Source organism: Ictidomys tridecemlineatus, chromosome 4 (genome assembly GCF_052094955.1).
Source record: "Ictidomys tridecemlineatus isolate mIctTri1 chromosome 4, mIctTri1.hap1, whole genome shotgun sequence".
Lineage (NCBI taxonomy): Eukaryota > Metazoa > Chordata > Mammalia > Rodentia > Sciuridae > Ictidomys > Ictidomys tridecemlineatus.
The window spans coordinates 85,722,522-85,743,849 of NC_135480.1; the positions used below are offsets into that span (position 1 = coordinate 85,722,522).

Consider the following 21,328-nt stretch of genomic DNA (forward strand, 5'->3'; position numbering starts at 1 on the left):
GGCTTTTAACACATCAACTTCTGGTCAGGGTGCATGTTTATCATGGTTAGCCACTGATCTACTCTTCATCTTCACTGCAGGCCACCAACTTATTCCAGCCTCTGTCTGGAATATTGCTTGTCATGGTGGCAGGTGGAAGAGAAATAAGGACAACCACACTCTGGCTCTTGAAGCTTCCTTCTGCAAGTAATAAAAACCTCTTCTACCATATTTCATGGTCCAACACTAGCTATATTCTCTGAGCTTAGCAGAGATGCATAAAACTCCCCAGATTCAGGGCACAGCAGGGAGAGCAAAGAAAGTGTTTTGCTTCTAGTACTGCAAGCTATCACAACTAACAAGTGGCTAGTTTATTCTGAAATGTGCATATACATCCTTTGCTACTCTGCCTCACTGTTTTAATTTCAGAACATTATTTTTAACTGATTCCCACTCAAATTTAAATATGCTGTTTTTTAGACTCTTAATCTAAGGAGATATAGTTTTCCAGCTGTTTGGCCACAGAGTTTTCAATTGAGTTTTACCAGTAGTGAATCTGATATTTTAATATGTTTCTATCTTCTGTGTCTATTTCCTCTTTTCTTATATGAACCAGAATTTTGTATAACAGAGTGACTGAGGTCAGCTTAGGACCTAACACCTACCTGACAATTTTATTTGTAGTTCCTACAGATCAGAGATTAACTTTTTCTGGAAAGGAAAGGCATCCTTAAGAAGAGGATTTCACAAGCTTTATCCCATTTAATCCCTATAAGAACTCCGTCCAGTAAGTATCATTGTCATTTAACAGGTGATGAAACCAAGACTCAGATAACCTAAGTCAATTGATCAGAGCAGGGATTTAAACCCAGGCCCTGTCAGCTCCCTAGTGGTGTCTTTCCCCTGCCCTGCACTTGTGCCCATCCTTTGCTCAACACAGGGGTCCTCCAAGAAAGGATCACATTGTTTGGTACAAATGTTCCCACTTGCATTATTCAGTATCTATTCCCATCAATGCCCAAAGGGTAAGCACCCTGCAAGACCCAGATCTGATGTCATATTCTCATAAAACCTGCCTCATTATCCATGTTCCAAGCTGAATTAGACATCATCCCTTGTGTTATTCTGTAATTATTGCCCTCTACATACTAGGAGTTTCTTTAGAACAAGGACAAGTTCTTGTTTGTGTTTGTATCCTCAGGGCTTAGTGTGATGCCTGTCATTGGCCTCACTATTAATATTAATAAGGATGATAAATAAATGAGTAAACTGTGCATGTAGATTCAAGCTTGGTTAAAATATATTGGAGCAATGCATTGAATCAGGGCACAAACACAGTTGGAGCTAGACAACCCTGAAAACTTGAAAAATGATTAATTGGGAACAATTGGTCTGCACCTTAATCACTACATAGTCACTATTTGCTATTATCATCTAGGTTCTCTAGTTTAAGATTAAAAATTATCTATTCCCACCAGCTCATTTAAAGACTTTCAACCCTAAATTTTATTGGTCTGAAAGGTGACTCAGCTGCCAAAAGCAACTAGAAGGGAAGATTAATGAGTCAGATCAACTTTTCTAAAAAACTTCACCATGTCACTTCCTATCAAAATAACTCCATTAGCTGGTCTGACCTTACAAATCCAATACTCAAACACTTGCATGTATCTGCTCTCTCCCCCTCTCTCATTTCTCATGAAAAAGTGAACTGCAGAGTTATATAAAGCAGCAAAGTCAAAAACTTGACTGGGAACCTAAAATTAATACAAGAACATGGTAGAAAATAGAAAACAAGATGTGGCTGGGAAAGATAAAAATTAGGGAATAAGATGACAATGAAGGAGAGAAATGAAAATTAAGGTAAGACTTGCCATAGACAGAAAGTCTTAAGTGTATTTCTCATTGGAATAGAACATTCAGTCCAATGAACTAATCAACTCAGCAAATATTATGCAGCAATTATGAAATGCCAGGTGCTGAGGACTCAAGAAGAGGAGGAAACCAAAAATTAAAATACAATATAGGAGCTATGATACAAAGGGCACCAAGGAGTAGTCAGTGAACTCCTGAGGAAGCCAGGAAAAGTTCTTACAACTTTTGTGATATGTGACACGGATTTTCAAGAGTTGCTAGGATATTTTTAGGCCTGAATAGATACAACATAAGAAATGATATAAAGTATGAAAGATCATAGTGTTTTGATTTGCATGACAAGAACTTTTGTCATTGGAAATTAAGATGAGGTGGACATTAAGATGATATTTCCTGATGTCCAGGTGGTGAAAGATTTCCCTTGCCAAGTCATGTATCAGCAATGGGAAGTTGCTAAGGATGAAATCCGACCCATAGACCCCAGGCATCAGAATGTCCCCCTATAGCTCTTGTCCATTTTTTACTCTCCTGGTAGAGCAAGAAGTATATGGGTCCAGCTATGCATACCTGGAGCTCTTCCCCAGATTTCCCCATCTCCTCACCCTCACCTCCCCACACCCATGCTTCCCTTCCACTCTACCATTCTAAAAAGCTGTACTACAAGTGCTTACTCCTGACCCTGAACTACCCAAATGTCCTCAGATCCATTTCCCATACCTGAGTGTTCCCTTACCAGCTCCATCTTCCCGGGCACAGGCCATATGACTAATACACATTAGTCATGCTGGTAAAGGCCAGGAAGCTGTTGATGGCCAAATGCAGGATTGCAGATAAAGCTTGGGTATACAAGTGAGAGCAAAGTTTTGTGCAGAGAAGTAGAAAAAGGGAAAGACAGTCATAGGTTAGAGGCAGCAGCTTCTATTTATACCTTTATCCATGCAAAGTTCATTGGCAGGTTTACAGGGAGATTAACTTTTAGCCATTTTTTAAATTGTAAGGATTATTTGACTCTTGCATATGTATGTATATTATAGACATTTGTACTAAAATTAAGTCTTGCTATTTGTGACTAGCTCCCATTTGGATTATGTTAATTGCCTCTCCAGCACTTTCAAGAAAATGTTCTTTATTCTTTTAAGAAAATTCTAAGAACCCCAGATCTCCAGTGCAGCTTGGGACCTTCAGAAGTTGCCTCATCATAGCAGCACAAGTGAATCAATTTGAATGGAAGAGTTTTCCCACCTCCAGGATAGATTTCATCTTGGTGTGGCTCTTGGAATCAAATTATTGCCTTTGGCTCTGCTATAGTGAGTGAATTGGTACTTTCCCACTGCCGTCTCTGGACTGTTTTAACCTTAGATGACCGTTTTAACCTTAGATAATAGGCCTTGGCATCTTACATAGGCTTCATCTTATTTACTCCTCATCCACCCCAGCATTCAACACCAACCCTACCTCTTCTTTTTTGTTTTATTATTTCCCTGTTGTTGCCGTTTGTGACTCGTCGCTCAGGTTTCCCAACAGAATTGATCAAATACTACAAATATCCAATAATAGGAGGAATTAAATCTTTGCAAAATTCAATATCTTTAACAAATGATGACTATACTCCCCTCACTGAGTTTTAATGAGCAAATAAGGGTTTTAATTTTCTCCTTAATTTATAGAGGAACTGACTGCACAGTTGTATGAAAAGAACAGAACATCCCTAAACAAAGCAGGAATTGTACAGTTTAGAGAACTACAGAGCAAAGAAGTAGCTGGAGACTCGCAGGGAAGACACAGATGGGCTCTGTGAGAGCTTGATTGGCTTTAACATCCTCTGTGTGGCTGTCTCAACTGGCTTCCAACAGACAGTTGTTGGAAATGTAGTTTATGATTCAACTAAAAGTATTCACTGAAGCATATGTTTCTTGGTTGTTAATAGTTATTTGAGGGAAAAAAATGTGTGTATTCATTCTTAAAATACTTTACATTCGATTGTGGTTGTAATTTTTGACTGCACAATCCATTCGATGGAAAAACAAGACAAATAGCAAAGATGTCTGCAATTTTTATGGCTTCCTGTTTATTCACCAGCGTCCTAATTTCTTTTCGCCTACACAGTTACTGAAGGGAATTAAGGCTTCTGCTCAATCTGGCATGCAGGAATAACTTCTTCAAATAGGTTTTGCTTTGTGATACTGAAAATGCATCACTGGTGTAACTTTTTAATCAAAACTTATTTCCAAAGTCATTTTAAGACACAAATTAAACTGGTCTAGATAATGGACCAATTTTAACATTAGATTTTCTTTCAGAGGCCTAGTGAAATGAAATGGAAGGCTGAATCTTAGCCCTTAAACATCATTGGTTAAATGAGGCAGGATCAGACAACAGGGAGGTGAGCATGGTATTTCACAGCAGGGTGAGTTAGGGAATTCTCTCCTTAGAGCTTCCAACCCAATTTTTAAAAATCAATTTGCAAGTAAATTCCATGGCAGAGACTTGGGAATCCTACTGACACTCATTAAAATTCTTTCCTAAAGAGGATAGGGTGAGAGTTGAGTTCTTTAAAGAACATGAACCTTTGAAGGGAAAGAAAAAATAATTCGCTTTTAGTTTTGGAAATCAGCTTTATTGAGACCTGCCGAGTTGATTTTTACTTGCTGATGAAGTGTCAGGCTTTAAAAGCTCCTAAGTGGTCAAGGTGAATGCCTACATTTATCTCAATTCCAGGCACATTCCAGCTTCCCATTTCCTGTATTAAAGAGAAAAATATCTTCCTGAGCTTAAAGCCTGCAATGACAACAGCTCTAGCTTTGCCACAAAGTCAAGCTGCTGAGCAGAATATTAAGTGCTCAGGGCTAAACCCACCCTAAGGTGATGACTCTTGGTTCATACTGAATTCAATTAGACCAGCTTCATTTTCATCATTAAATTATTTTGATGGGAGTCCTACAGCCTCTAAGGGAAGAGCCAGCCTTCAATATAATTCACAGAGGAAATGTCCTTGTTTAGTAAGTCAAGGAATAAGTAGAGTTAGAAAGAACCTCTAGCGTATCACCTCATCTATTGCTTGCTGTCCTCACCACCATAGCTTGGGCAAATGGACTCATTATTCCTAAATCATGCTTGACAAATTGATATCAAATTTCTCCTAGAGCACGTCACATGACAATTTGCTGTTGCAAGTGTATTAAGTAAGCTTGCATAAAATAGACATGAAGGAATACCCCATGGTCACTGTGATAGATGACTGACCTCCAGGAAGCTGAAGTATATTAATATCTAGCTTAGATGAGTTATTCAGAACCTGCTAGAGTTTTCCAATATGCTAGACATGTCACCGTCTCCAAGAATTCAATCCCGATATGAATTTATTGTGTATCTACCGAGTACATGTGAACAAAGCTTTCTCTGTGACTCAAGTCATAAAGGACAAAGTTGACATTGCCACCGCTAGTAAGCAACATCAAGAAAATTGTGTAAAAAGTTTGTGACACATCAAAGAAAATAATATTCTCAAATCCTCTGTGGGTTGGGTGAAGTAATGTGTCAGCTTTCCATCTCTGACAAAACACCTGAGAAAAACAACTTAGGAGGAGGAAAGATTTATTTTGCTTCTCGTTTCAGAGGCTTTAGTCCATGGTTGGCTGGCTGGCTGCATTGTTTCTGGACCTTCGTATAAGGTGGTACGTGATAGTGAAAGAGCATGATGAAGGAAAGCTGGTCACCTATGACAGCTAGGAAGTAGACAAGGAGAAAGGGGCCCAGGACAAACTATACCCTTCCAGGACACACCTCCATGGCCCATCTCCTCCAACTCGGCCCAACCTCTTAAAGGTTCCACTATCTCCCAGTAGTGCCACAGGTTGGTGACCAAGCTTTTAGCACATGGCCTTTGGAAGACACTTTATGAGTCATGTGTATACATACAATCACAGCCTGGCCACATACATATATATATGTATGGTCACAGCCAACCCCATTTAAAATATAGCTGCCATATATTTTCTCCCAGATATTTTTATAAGTTCTTGAGTAAAACCTCTCTTGCAATCCTCTCATCAATTCTAAGGCATTTATTCATATTACTTCACAAATGAAGACATTCAATGGTTTACTCAAAATCATCTGGCTAGAAAGTGATAAAACCAGGATTAACCCTTCATCTTCTGATTTGAAATCTAGTGTTCTTTCCCCTGTATCTTACAAATTGAATTAGGATGTCCTGCTTAAAACTAGTCATTTATAGGTTACCAATTTTCCAAGGATTTAGAAAAATACACCTAATAACAGCTGTGACAATTGAAGATCATCAGAAAGGATGTATTTAGCTCTCCTACAGCTTATTATTACATCTGGAACATGGCTTGTACTGTTGCAATGTGGACTATAAAGAGTATTTCCTCTAAATCTGTATAGGCCCTAGAGAGTTCCTAGTAATTTGATTGCATTTTTCCTTATTTCAAAAAGATCCAAATTGTCCACATTTATCATTTATAGCAAAAAGCAGGGTTGCAGGAAGTCAAATTATTAGAACACTTTCATTCCTCAAGTGCTGGACAGAAAGAAATGTGAGCATCTTGAGAGTAAAGACCTTGTCTTATTTTTAATACCTAGAACAGCCTGAACATATAAAAGATGTTTAAACAGTTTTTAAAAAAATAAATAAAGATAATGAATGAACATGGAATTCATGGTGGTAAGTCGTAGGCAAAGCCTCGGGAGAATCCATGAATGGACAAACAATATTTACATGCTGGAAACTCTATAGTTTCCTAGCCTGTGAACATAATTAATGTTCACTGTAAAATTAATAGCAAACATTTATATGCTGTGTTCTATTTGCCAGGCACTGTTTTAAGCTCTTTAAAGACATTTCTTCATTTAATCCTCAAAACAATGTGATAAAGTCTCTATTTTAATTATACCTATAATTAAATATACATATTTGTACTTCTAGATATTAGGATACTTAGGAGAAGGAAATAAACCTTGTCATGTAACTAAAGGCTCTATCACAGTTCAAGGTTCATAGTGTATGTTAAGTAAATAATTTCATGAGTGATTTTTCTCCATGGGACAGTGCATTGTCAAGATCAGATCAAAGGTTATGATTGCCCTCTACTCTATACCCAGGAAAGACTACTGTTTGAATTGTGGTTACCCCAACAGCACTTGTACTTATTTCTTCAACTCTGCAATTCATCAAAGGACTGCACTCTATGCAAAATCAAAAATCATATCTGCCTGTTTAATATGCAATTTCTACTTTCACAATTAATAGTTGACTCAAAGCCAAGAAAACAAAATAGTTAATGCTAAGTCAAGAATGCAGGAAGAAAACTAAAAACCATAGGCATGGAGAGACTCAGTTTGGAGAGTAACCTGATCTAGGACATGTGACCAGAGCTTGGTTACTAGGATGATAGAAACATGTCAATGGACAGGTTAACCAAAACAGATTCCATGGGACTACCAAATCAAAATTGAAAGAATATAAATCCAACAATGGGACTGTGAAGTTAAACATGGGGACTTGGATAAGTCCTTCAAACAGGAGGCATTTGTGCAGGCACTCGGTAGTCATGGGAGGCCAATTGGATCTGGAGGTATACCAACTAAAAAGCTATTATGGGGATGCCACCCGATGTGATGTGGTAAAAAGGTAGACAAATGAAGGAAAATAATCAGGATTTGGTGCATAATTGGAAATTAACAGTAAAAGGCAAATCAATGATGATTCAGTGAAAGCACTAGAAATTTCAAGTCTCAGGGATGGGACGAATAGGCAAAAATAAGGAATACTGGAAGAAATGTTAAGGGAAAGGGAAGCCCTGATATAATTAGGTTGCATACAGAGCAAATTGGAGGGTTTAGTATTATCCCTTGGAATCAATTGGATAATAAGATCCCATCAAAACATGCCCATTCTCTATGTGAAGGAAGGTGAAACTTCATAAAATTTAACTGTCAGGTGAATACTTGCAAGTTAGTACATTTTGTTATAGTATCAATTCAAGATCTACAACATGATTCTTTGATACACATATACAGTCATGGTCACTACAAGTAGGCAATTTAGCATATCCATCATGTCATCAGTTACCTTTTTTGGCGTGGGGGGGAAGTAAGCACCTAGAATCTACTCAGTTTTTCTAGTACACAATGTTAAGAAGAGTTAACATTGCTTATGCTGTAATTTAGGTCTCTAGATGTATTCATCCTAGTTAATTGTAATATTGTTCCCCTTCCTCTTACCCTCTCTTCTGATAGTCACCGTGTTACATTTCTACATACTCAACATTTTTAATGTTATAAGACACACAACAAATCCTTTAAAAATACATGTTAAGTGAAAACAAAGGACACAGAGAAGGAAGTAGGGAAGAGAAGAAGGAAAAAAATTACAAAATGTTGTTAGTTTGTAGCATGACACAGAAAAAAATGACAGGAAAAAATTAAGAATGGCTTCTTCATAGTTTCACTTTAGAGATCTCTTCATAGTATAAAAGTGTCTCTGGCCACACTCTTTAAAAGATAAGATAGTACCGATTGGGTCAGAAACAGAAACTCCTATGATTGTCATACTTCTTTCCCACACTCATATTACCCCCAGAGGACTACTAGTGAAAACTGATGAAAAGTGAGAAATAGTAGTCAGGTACTGAAACCATTTAGAAGCACCTCACTTATTCTATTCTTTCCTCCTACAACACTTAGATGCACAAATACAAATTCTGAACACATTTCATCCCTCAGCTATTTCATCGTACAATGGGGACAACTTAAGGGGACTTAAAGGTGAAAAATGAATTTTATACTATCATAAAAAGTTAGAGTCAGCCCATCCATGGCTAAGGTGATGCAGATGTAGGTAGTAAATATTCTTTTTATTAATCTGTTTAAATGATCTAGAGAGGAAATTGTCCCACAATAATCTTTCCTTTGTTCATTGAATTTTATGATTGCTTCTTTTAGCCACTAGTCATTAAAGTAAATATAGAATCTGCCTCATCTTCTACCATGAGTAAAGTTGTATAATATGAGGACAAAGGGTTATAGAAAACAGAAATTGACTCATCTAAAATTTCTGAAGAATTACAAAGTTCCAAATTCTATTTCTAATGAAATACTTAAAATTCAGCTTTAGCTGGTGTGCTATTAAATGGACATTGTGTTCACAATTTTTGAAATACATTAAAATTTGCTGCATTAAAACCTTCCTTTATTTAGCAAAGAACTTCAATATTCTAGAAAATTTTTGTTCATTCTCAAGGTTTATGCAAAGAAACAGAGAAACAAATTGTTCAGAATCTCAGTGACCAGGTCCCAATCTAGAGAAAGGCAAAGGGGATTTCAAGTATGACAACAGAGAACTCCTGAGATGAAAGCAATGTCCTTCACATAGGAAGCAAATTCCTGATGAGAGTTGAGGGTTTATTTTGGAGGGAAAAATAAATTGGAACTAATTGAGGATCAAAATTGATTGCCCTTGTAGAAAATTACACCAAGAAGCTCTTAAAATATAGGGGAAGAATTACTCATGGGCACAAAGAAAACTATGCAAATGAATAAGGAAAGAAATTATTACTACCTTCAGGGAAAAGACACATAACCACCGTGCACCATGCTACTTAGATGTGAGTAGCATTTGTATGAGCCTAGTATAAAGGTTTAATGGTGATTGTTAATTTAGCCAATAATTGTAACAAATTATATTAGAAAATAAGTTTTTTTTATTCGAACAGCAAATTGATATCAGTTTCTCACATTATCTATCAAAAGAGGCCAAATGTTAATATGTGAAAGTTTACTTGATTGGTGAAAATAGTAGGAAATAAGTGTCTACAAAATGATTGTGGTGGGCAAATGAAAGTTGTGATGCAAAGTAGCCAGTGTTATCTGCAGCCTACTTTTAAAAGCCCACACTGAGAACTGTGGAAAGTGAGGCCCTCATGCTGTGGACTGTGATGCACGCTAGAAAGAGAGGTCAGAATATTCTCCCATAGGTCCTAGAGAGCCACTGAAGGCGTATCAAGAGGAGTAGTGCGATGAAACCAAAGTTCTTCAGAATCTGGATCTCACCTCATTTTGTTAAATAGTTTAGAGAAAAGAGAAAACTAGAAGCTGAAAGTCAGTTTGAAGCTATAAAAGATGGTCCAAATAGTTAACTGACACCATAGGCTCACTATTTAATAAACAGTTAAAGAAAATTGACTTTGAAATATTACAACTTTATAAAAAACATAAGTACTTGAGAATTTCTTAGTGGAGTATTTGATTTCCTTGAAGCAGAGTCCCAGTTAATACGCAAAAAGCTTTCAGCCAAACTGTTTATCTTATTTCTCACTCTGATCATCAGGTTATTCTGATTAAAGAATTCTGTTTTGTTTATAGATCTCACTTACTAAATAAGATTTCAATAATCATTGCAGTTATAGCAAGCTATTTGTGTTTCCTATGCACCGGACAGTGATCTAATCTTTACATATGTTAAAAGATTTAATTCCTCATTCCATGAGGTAGGAATTGCTCTTATTCCTACATTACAGGAACATAGGACCCATGTAAAGGTTAAATAACACAAGGACACAAAGTCAAGTCATTGCTCAGGCAGGCTATGCCAAGAGCTTACACTGTCACTCTATAAGGTCAACCTGAACTCAAATAGGTAAAAGCTGAAAGTACAAAGATTTCGCATGATCCCTCATTTTAATCCATCAATAGTTCATATAACAAAAACAAATGGGGGATTCAAATCCAATTGAGCCTTATTTTCCCTCGTGTGTAAAAAAAAAAAAATCACAAAAATAATCATTGGGTGGTTTTGTTAGCATTGTGGTAGATTAAGGGAAATATAGTCCCCCAATTTTTTATATCTCCCCATATTCATGCCTTCACAGTCTAGGCTTAGTCATGTTTTATGGGCTAAAATATGCCTCCCCCAAAGTCATACATTGAAATACAGTAGCTCAGACTGACTGTATTTGGAGATAAGGCCCTTAAAGAAGTGATTATAACTTAAATGAAGTTATTCCATAGACTCTAATCCAATTTGACTTGTGTGCTTATTAGATGAAGAAATCTGGACATAGACATCTAGGAAACGTGCACACAGAAGACAGAACCTGTGGAAGAGAAGACAGCCATCTATAAGGAAAGAGGCATCAGAAGAGCCAAACTTGACAACACCTGGATCTTGAACTTCCAGCTTCCAAGACTGTGCAAAAATAAATGGCTGTCCATTTGTAGGAAAATGGACTTGAGAACATTATGTTAAGTGAAAGCCATACTCATAAGGTCAAAGGTCCTATATTTTCTCTCATCTGTAGAGCCTGAAGAGGTAAAAGGAAAAGAAAAGGGAGAGGAGGATCTCATGAAAATCAAAGGGAGATGAGTAGAGGAAAGGCACCAGGGGGAGGGAAAGGGGAAATGCTGGAAAGTGATACTGGCCAGACGGTATTGGTACATGGTGTGCATGTATGAATATTTAACAACAAACCCCATCATTATGTACAACTATGATGTACCAATTTTTTAAAAAGTAGAAATAAATGGCTGTTATTTAAGCAACCAAGGTTACGATATTTTGTTACAGCTAATACACCATGTTCCTTGTGATGAACAATCAGTATATATGAGTGTATTTGACAAGCAGAAACTGAAAAATACCAGCAATTTTCCATTTGCCCTCACTCCTGTTCTCTGCCATCACCTTGAAAACATGTCTATTGCACTCTAAAATGAAAGACCACTCTTTTATTTTTATATTTCTGGCAAGCTTCACTCTAAGAATCCTTCCTATTGTGAAAACTTGCTGTGTCTTTGTTGGTTTTGCAGTTCTATGGAATCAATCCCAGGCCCTCTTGTATGCTAAGAAAATGCCCATAAGCTGCATTCCTAAACCCAAATTGCATGATTTTCTGTGACTCACTCCTAGTCACCTCTAAGAATCTAAAGTGACTCTGAGCTAGATGGGGACAGGGTCCTTTGATGACAGGCAGAGAGGAGAGTGAGGGGCCTGCTGTTGGACTTCTACTTCTCTCTATGCCCTAGGGGCTTGGTCCAAGTTCCTGGGTATTATTATTTTGGTGGACATGTCCCAGACTATCAGAAGAAGAGTTGGTCTCTTTCCTGGCTTGTCTGAGATGCTTGCCACACATCTTAACCAGATCTTGGCTCGGTATCCTCTCTGTGAAGTAAATTAAACCAAATCATTAAACCAACTTCATAGTAAATGCAGACTAAAACACGCCCAGCAGAAGAGTGACATAGGAGTTTGAGAGTGTTATTATTCCAGTCATTACCTTTAAACTGAAAGGTGACATGCCAAACAAGTCATAATGAAGGCCGAGTAGACAGATCTTGGCTGAATGCAGAGGTTAGGTTTGTTTCATATGTGTGTAATGTCAATTCTAAAGGGAATAGAATCCTGAAGTTTACTCACCTGGATGTTATACCAAGTAAAAATATTAACTAACCCTGTTTAATTTTTGTTTGGAAACTATAGAAAAAGCAGCCTGCAAATACATAATGGCTATTGTTTTCAATGAAAAATAAATAAATAAAAGATGGAAGGCAGTGAAAATAAAGCCAAGTCACCACAGCACATCTATCCTAGGTCATTCAACAGCTGGTCAGCCCCAGATAGTGACCAAGTAAATGCAGCCAAACACATATTTCTGACCCAAATATGTTTGTTGCTTTAAAACTCTAATTGTGGAAGTAACACTATATACCATATTATTGAGACAAGAAATAATATGTACAGGTATCAAATAAGATACAGTCACCTATACATAGCAGCTCCACAAACTTAAGTTCACTTGCATACTTCCCCTTTGTTTTAGAAGAAGCCAAAGTAAACAAAGCATTGCCAATTTGCTGTCATCATGAGTGTAGACATGAATCTAATAATAAAAAGTGATAAACCAAAACATTCATTTCAAATGGAAGGGAGTTAATGAGAATATAAGATTTTATTCTTTTAAGGGATGCACATGTCCATTACAAACTGTCTTAGATGTTAACATGTCTCATTTCCCTGATGTCATTAGTAAAGAAATTCTCAATTACCCATAGGTTCATTAAATAAATCAATCCTCTAATTCTCTCAAATTAATTATCATTAGTGCAGATGATTGCTGTGGTCACAGTAAATAAAGGTATTATCAACTGTGAGCAGTGGTTTGCTCAAAGTGAGATTTAGTCTCTATTACTTGAAGACTGAGAAACAAACATTGGCTTGTTTTGAGAAGAAATTAGAGATCATTCAAATAAACTCTTTCCCCAAAGAATCTAATGTTTAAATATCTCCCAAATTTTGCTCTCAACTGTTTCAATCTAGATTAAAACAGTTGAGAAAAGCCACAATATAAAGGTTCAAAAAGCATATGATAAGGGTGCTTTCATTATAAAGAAATGACAAAGATAATATCCTGTGTAAAGAAAACTATGGTCACCCTAGAGCTGATTTTTAAAAAGCGTATTTTCCTCATATAAAAGCCTAATCCGATAATCAGTTCAAAGAGACCCTACTCCATATGGTTATCAAATGACCCATGTTCCTTTTTTCTTATTTCTCTGCCATCTCCAAATCCACAAGGTTGAAACTGACTTACTATACTATGTATGCATTCTAGTCTGTCGAAAGAAAGGAAGTTTAGCACCTTTGAGAATATGACCTGTAAGTTGTTCACATCAGTTCCATTCAAATACCATTGATCTAGAAGTGTGTGTGTGTGTATGTGTGAGTGTGTGTGAGTGAGTGTGTAAGTGTGTGTGTGTGTGTGTGTGTGTGTGTGTGTGTGTGTGTGTGTGGTGTGTGGTGTGTGTGTGAATTGAACCCAGGGCCTTACAATGCCAGGCAAGCACTCTACCACTGAGCTACATCCCAATACCAACCTAGAACTTTGATTCATGTATCACTTGGTCATAAGCAATGCTGGATAAGTTTAGCTCTTAGGTGGAAATGTGCCTGGAAAAACTAGAGGAGTTTTATTAGTTAATGTGTGTGTGTATGTGTGTGTGTGTATGTATATATATATGGAAATGGATACTAAAGGGCAATTAACAGCTTCTATCATGATCTAGTACTAATAAAACAGCAATTTTAGAGTCAACAAAGGTCAATTTTGAACTTGGGAGGAAAAAAATATGGAAGTAAAATATATTAAGTGTTTTAGCCAGGACACGGTGGCACAAGCCTGTAATTGAAGCATCTCAGGAGGATCACAAGTTCAAAGCCAGCCTCAGCAACTCAGTGAAGCACTAAGCAACTCAATGAGACCCTATCTCTAAATAAAATACCAAATGGATTGAGGAATGTGGGTCAGTGGTTTAGTGCCCCTAAATTCAATCCCTAGTACCAAAAAAGAAAACATGTGTTTTATATCAAACCATAAATAATTATTATCAATTCCATTTTATACACATAGAAGTTAAGGGTCAAAGGCATAAAATATCTTGCCCAAAGATACAAAGTCATAAATAACAAAGCTCTGTTTCAGCCCGAGATTGTCAACACTGATGTTCTTTATCAGCCCACTTTACATGGCCACAGCACCCACTTTGAACATGACAGCACTAGGCTCACAAGGCAAATGAGGAAAACTGTTGACATTCAAGGTAAAGATCACAAAAACCCAACTCCCACAATTTTTCAAATCCATATTCTCTTACCCAACAGAATTGTCTAAAACTTAATTATCCTTAAAACTTAAAAAAAAAAAAAAAAGCCTTTGGGTCTAATCTATAGGTAGAATCTAATTATTTCACTTTATCAGAGAACCCTCAGACCAGTTATGATTAAAACTTTATCTATCACCTTTTGTGATCTTTTCTATATCTGAATGTCCTGCTGTCTTGCAACTCACTGTATATTGGAGGGAAGAAGACTTTGACTACCCACTGCCACACTGCTTAGAGTTCTTTACACTGCATCCCAGGGATAAGTACCCCAGGAGGAAGGCAAGTGAAGAGTTGATTTCATGGAGATTAAAACCCAGACCTCCTTCTCCTCCTCCTCCTCCTCCTCCTCCTCTACAAGACTGGATTCCTGGTTTTAAGAATATTCAGAAGAGATCTGAGCAGGACTTGTTTGCTCTCCCCCTAATATGAGGATGAGTATAATAACCAAGTATCTAGAGTTTTTACTGTTCTCCAAAATCTTTTTTTTCCCCTTTCAGAGCTCAAGATCCAAAGGCTCAGGCAGTAAACTGATGCAAAACTGAGTTTTTAAAAGGTAGAATTTAGGCATATTTGATCTATAAGCCCAAAAGTATAATTTCTATTTTATGTTTACCCCCAGTAAATTAAATGCATAATACTTCAGTGTTAGGATTTGAAGCCCACCTGAGTTGAATTTTCAGTTCTCCCTAAATTAGAAATGGCCACCATTTGGAAAATTACCTGCCTCAAGTCAGGTTTTTCATATAGGGAGCAGGGTTCACATCCCTATTTGCCTGGTGGTGTGAGGGTGAAATGAGATAATGTGTTGCATATGAAGTACCTCAGACAGTACAGAGGACCTGGGGACCCTGTGGAAAAGGCTCCCTGCGTCTGTGCTCGTTTTCCTTTGGATGTTTTAATTTTCATGCATTTCCTTGAGCAGCTTTCTCCCTATACAGGGGTGAAGAAGATGGTGTTGCTAGGTTTTCCCTCTTTCAAGTCCCTTTGAGCACCATCTAGCCAGCCTCATATGTTCCCCACAAGGCAGTCTGAGGACTACTCTCAGTATTTTCAGGGGAGTTAGTATTTCTAGGATTTTTTCATTGTATTACCCATTCAACATATCCATAAATATGTATAAAGCATTAACCTGGCAAAAAAAAATCTCAATGCTGGAAATACCATTAAAAAAGAAAACCGAGGAAATATAATAAGATAAATTTTTGGATCTAACAAGGATAAAAAATAGAGTGCCATGTAGGAGCAAGATAAGGCAACTATGCTTCATAAATGATGCAAAGAAAAAAAATACAATGACACTTGAGATAAGAAAAATCTAAGCCACCATTAAGTCAAAGGTGAAGCCAGGCATGGAGGGGAACACATGTGGCCCCAGCTGTGAGGTCACTTGAAACAGGGATATCCCGAGTTCCAGGCCAGTCTGGACAACTAAGCAAGACTCTGTCTCAAAATAAAAAATAAAGGACTGGATGCATACGAAACTGGTAGAACACACCTGGGTCCATACCCAGAACCACCAAAAAAAAAAAAAGAAAGAAAGAAAAGAGAAGAGCACTCCTCTAGCAAAGTAATATGGAGTACAAAGGCTCTGAGGCAGGATCCAGCTTGATATATCTGACAGTACAAACAGCACCGTGAGTACCTGCAGTTCCTGGCCAAGCATGTAAACTACTGAGAGGGTACAACTCCATTCTGACAAGCAAAAAGCCGAACATATGTTAAAGTACAACTCTTCCACAGAGATGAGGTCACAGGGCAAACCAGGGATCCCCAAATTAAGGAGGCAAACTGGTAGATACAGAAAATCAGAACTTACCAGGCAGAGAGTCCTTGGGAACCAGAGCCACATAGTCAACAAGTTGCTGAAGACTCAGTGTGGAGAATTCAAAGATGAAACTCCAGGACACCAGGGTTGGAGGGACAGCTGCACTTCTGGAATCTCACCTCCTGAAGCTCTATGAGGGTCTCCCAGCAAGCATCAAAACAAAGCAAACAAAAGCCTTTGCAGGTGCCCAGCAGGACGAGGAGAGCAGGAACCATTTTGGAATACATGAGTGGGATTCTGTTCTTATTAAGGCTGTCCACAGATGAAATTATTTAAGCAGAACGTGACCTGCTCGGGGATTTGCAGAGTGTAACTAATCTGTAAGATTAGAGACATTCCAGGCCATACCCCAACACCAGCCGCCAGCCCCAGCTGAAGAAATTTTGAAATTTATAGTCAAGAGTAGCACAAGCTCACTCAAGACTGAGTCTTGATCACAGGGCTGGAGAACACTTCCCGTCCCCACCCAACCACCACATAATAAAGTCCTATTTTCAGCTGTTCTTTTTACCCATTAGATCATGTCTGACTATCAGGGGAAAAATCATGAGGTTTGCTAATAAACACTGGTTGAGGAGCAAGAAGGAACAGAGCTGAAGGCTCTCCTTAATCAATAAAGTGGCAAACAAGCAAGAACAGATGGGCACTGTGAACAGAGAAACAGAAATTCTAGAAAACAGCCAAAAATGAATGCTAGAAATCCAATGAAGAATGCCTTTGACGGGTTTATTAGAAGACGCAATATGACTGAGGACAGAATCTCTGAGCTTTCGAATATCCTGATGAGAGTATCAAAAACTGAAAAGCAGACACAAAAAGACTCCAGTGTGGGGTGGGAACTAGAATATCCAAGAACTGTGGGGCAATGACAAAAGGTAAAAATACATGTAACAAGAATATAAGAAGGAAAAAAAAGAAAGGGCAGAATAAATATCTACAGTATAATAACTATGAATTTCTCCCAAATTAATATCAGACACCATGCCACAAAACCAAAATTATCAAAGACCAGGCAAGGTAATGCCAAGATAAATTAGGCATATCATATTCAAATCACAGAACACTGAAGATTAAGAAAAAATACTGAAAGAAAACACCTCTGGCTAAGAGGTCCTTTTTAAAAAATTTTTTAGACAGGGTCTTACTAAGTTGGCCCAGGCTGACCTCAAACTTGCAAAGAGAAGAATGAATTTTGACTTCTCATCAGAAACCATGCAGAATGAAGCAAATTATTCAAAGTGGTAAGAGGAGGGGGGTGGAAGAAACACTATTTTAAATTCTGTATTTTGAAAACCTGTCCTTCAAAAGTGAATAAGAAATACTTTTCCAAAACATATAAAAATTGAGAGAATTTGTTGCCATTAGACCTGCCTTGCAGAAAAAAAAGGTTAAAATAAATGTTATATAAAGAAGGAAAATTACATAGGCCTGAAATTTAAATATACATAAAGAAAAGAAAAACAGTAAAGAAAGAAGAGTGAAGGCAAAATAAAAGCTCTCATTTTTCTTATTCTTAATGGGCCTAACTAAAAACTATTTGTTCAAAATAATAACAGCAACCATGTATTATTAATACACACACACACACACACACACACACACACACACACACATACATACCCCACGTGCATTCCCGTGTGTAAGTGAAATGAATGACAGCAATGATGCAAGAGACCAGATGGAGGAAGGAAGCAGTATAGTGTTATTTGAAGTGGACTGGATTACTTGTAAATGTATATTGCAAATCTAGGGCAACCCTTTAAAAACTTCAAAAAAAAAAGTATATGACATACTAAAACCATAAAATATGATCCTATAAAATGCACTAGCTGTGGGCATGGTGGCATGTCCCTGTAATTTCAGAGATTCTAGAGGCTGAGACAGAAGGAGTGGAAGTTCAAGGCCAGCTTGGACAACTTAGTAAGACCCTGTCTAAAAATAAAAGGATCAGGGATGTAACTCAGTGGGTAGAAGACCTCTTGGTTCAATCCCCAAATCACTCACATATGTAAAAAGGCATTAACTAAAGCCACAAAAGACAGCAAACAAGTAGAAGGCAAAAATAGGAACTACAAACAAGATCAACAAATGGAAAACAATAACAAGTATGGTAGATATTAGTCCAAATATGTCAATAATCACTTTGAATGCTATTGGGATAAATTTATCATTTAAAAGACAAAGTTTGTCAGCGTATTCTTCTTAAAGGTAATGCCCTAAGTTGGCTACAAGAAATCATTTTAAACATAAAAACACAAATACATATAGATTAAAAGTAAATAGATAATGAAAAATGCTGTGATAGAGCCAATCAAAAGAAAATAAAAGTATCTATATTAATTTCAAACAAAGCAGACTTCAACACAAGGAAAGTTTTCAAAGATAAAGAGGAATTTTACATAACAATGAAGAAGTCTAGAACACATAACAATTCTTAATAGGTATGTACTAATAAAAGATCATCAAAATGGACCAAGGACCTTGAGAGATACCTCACCAAAGAAAATATTCAGATGTCAAATGAGCATATGAAAAGATGCCATATGTAATCAAGGAAATGCAAATTAAAATAAGGAGATACCACTATACATTTATTACAATGATCAAAATCCAGGATCATTGACCCTATTCTATAAGTGTCAATCATAGGTGTAGCTTATACCATTACACACTTAATACAATGATCAATCCAGAACATTGACACTAGCCTATGCTGGTAAAGAAGTGGAACAATGAGAAGGCTCATTGTCGCTAGAGTGCTAGACCACATTAGGAAAATAGTTTGGCAGTTTCCTAGAGAACTAAACATCCTTTCACCATATAATCTAGAAAGTTTTCTCCTTGGTATCTATATCAAAAAGTTGAAAACATGTTCACACTCTGCACCTGAGTGTGTATAACAGCTTTTCTCATAATTGCATAATTTGGACATGATCAACATGTCCTTCAGTGGGTTAATAGATAAATAAATTATGGTCCCTCCAAAAAATTTTATTCTGCACCAAAAAGATATGAACTATCAGGTAATGAAAAGTCAAGGAGGCATGGGCTGGGGATGTGGCTCAAGCGGTAGCGCGCTCGCCTGGCATGCGTGCGGCCCGGGTTCGATCCTCAGCACCACATACAAACAAAAGATGTTGTGTCCACCAAAAAATAAAAAATAAATAAATAAAATAAGATGGACACAATATTAAAAAAAAAAGTCAAGGAGGCATATCACAAAGAAAACAATCTGAAAAGTTTTCATATTGTATGATTCCAACTATGCAACTTTCTGGAGACAGTATAAATACAAATGTTTGCCAGATTCTAAGGTAGAGAAAAGATGAATAGAAAAAGCATGGAGAATTTTTAGGGCAGTAAAACTACTCTCTGTGATATATTATAATGGTGTATACATGCCCCAACTCATTTTTCCAAATTCACTGATTGTACAAAACCAAGACTGAACTGTAAAGTAAACTGTGGTCTTCAGGCCTTAATGGTGTGATGATGTAGGCTCATAAATTGTGACACTTTTTCCTCTCTGGTAGGGACATTGATACAGTAGAAGATGTGCATGTGTGGGACCTACAGGTTACAAGAGAAATCTCTCTAGTTACCACTCAGATTTTTGTGAACTTAGAACTATTTTTAAAAAATAAGTCTTTTGGGAAAAATAGCATTATGAGCTGGAGATGAGATTGAAAGTTAAGCAGGATTTAGATTGTGATAGGATAAAATGTGGTGAGGAGTTTCGATTTTGATTGTAGGGATAATTGGAAATCTTTATAAAGATTTATTTCTAAGATACCTGGATATACTAGTGTTATATAGTGCTATAATTTCTGTGATTTCTCTAAGAAGTCTAAGTATAAGGGAAATCCAAGGGCTCCACTATACTTTCTAGCCACATTTATAGTGATTTAGCATTTAACATTTATTGTTAGCTATAGCACTTATATTTAGAATGAAAAGTGTTCCTGTGCAATTATCTGTCATCAGAATAAAACTGAGGAGAACAGTGACTTCTGAGTAAAAATTAAAAGGTATTTTCCAATTATTTCAGAACTTCTCTTAGCCAAAGGCATGAACAACAACCAGACAAATCTATGGTTCACCTCCCCAGATCTCCCTCCTGCTCCTTCCCCTCTCTCCCTCCCTTACTCCTTCTCCCCCACCACCCTGCCATTCACTTTCTCTATAAATCAAAAGTTAAAAAATGAAAGGAGTAGTTTTCAAAACACTTACACATTTAAAAATCATCCCATGTAAGATATCAAGTTCTGTCTGAATAACAGCAAAACATTGAAATACATCAAAGTCTCACAAATCAGCTTCTCTAAGCTCTCTTGACCCCTTCCGTCTCTCCTCTATGCAACTTCCAATACATAGCTGACACTCAGACTCCTCAAACTCTTCCTAACAAACACTCTTTTTTTCCCATTTGATGCAACAAATCCTGACATCTCCCCAGTATTTAAAGATAAAGTAGGAAAAAAATCAATGAAAAAAGTGAGGAAGGAAGGAACAGTGGCAGAGGTGGAGAGAAGGAGAAAGCAGTGCCATGGTGACACTGCTTAGCGGCCATGCTCACGTACAGGCAGCAGCACCTGCACAGGTGTAACCATGGGAAGCTAACTGCTTTCAACAGTAAAAATCAGCTTCTGGAATGTTTGAACTATGGTTACAAAACAATTTACTGCTTTTTTTTTTAAGAGAGAGTGAGAGAGAATTTTTTAATATTTATTTTTTAGTTTGCGGCGGACACAACATCTTTGCATGTGGTGCTGAGGATCAAACCCAGGCCACACGCATGTCAGGCGAGTAGGCTACCCCTTGAGTCACATCCCCAGCCCCAATTTACAGCTTTATAAAGCCTAAATGTAAATGTATAGCATGTAGAGTGTGGGAGGTAGATGGGGAAAGAAGAAAGGGAGAAAAGAATGAGAATGCTAAAATCTTCACTTAGGAAGTGGGAAGAAATGAAATAGA

At 37.2% G+C, this 21,328-nt stretch overlaps 1 long non-coding RNA gene across 1 annotated transcript in view; it reads right to left on the minus strand.

The window, feature by feature from the left end:
* The window catches only part of LOC144377170 (uncharacterized), a 227,194-nt gene extending 210,473 nt beyond the window's left edge, over positions 1 to 16,721 (minus strand). Inside the window, exon 1 of the long non-coding RNA XR_013437852.1 lies at positions 16,346 to 16,721. This is a non-coding gene — a long non-coding RNA (uncharacterized LOC144377170). The remainder of the gene's footprint in view (positions 1 to 16,345) is intronic.
* Between the last annotated feature and the right edge of the window lie 4,607 nt (positions 16,722 to 21,328).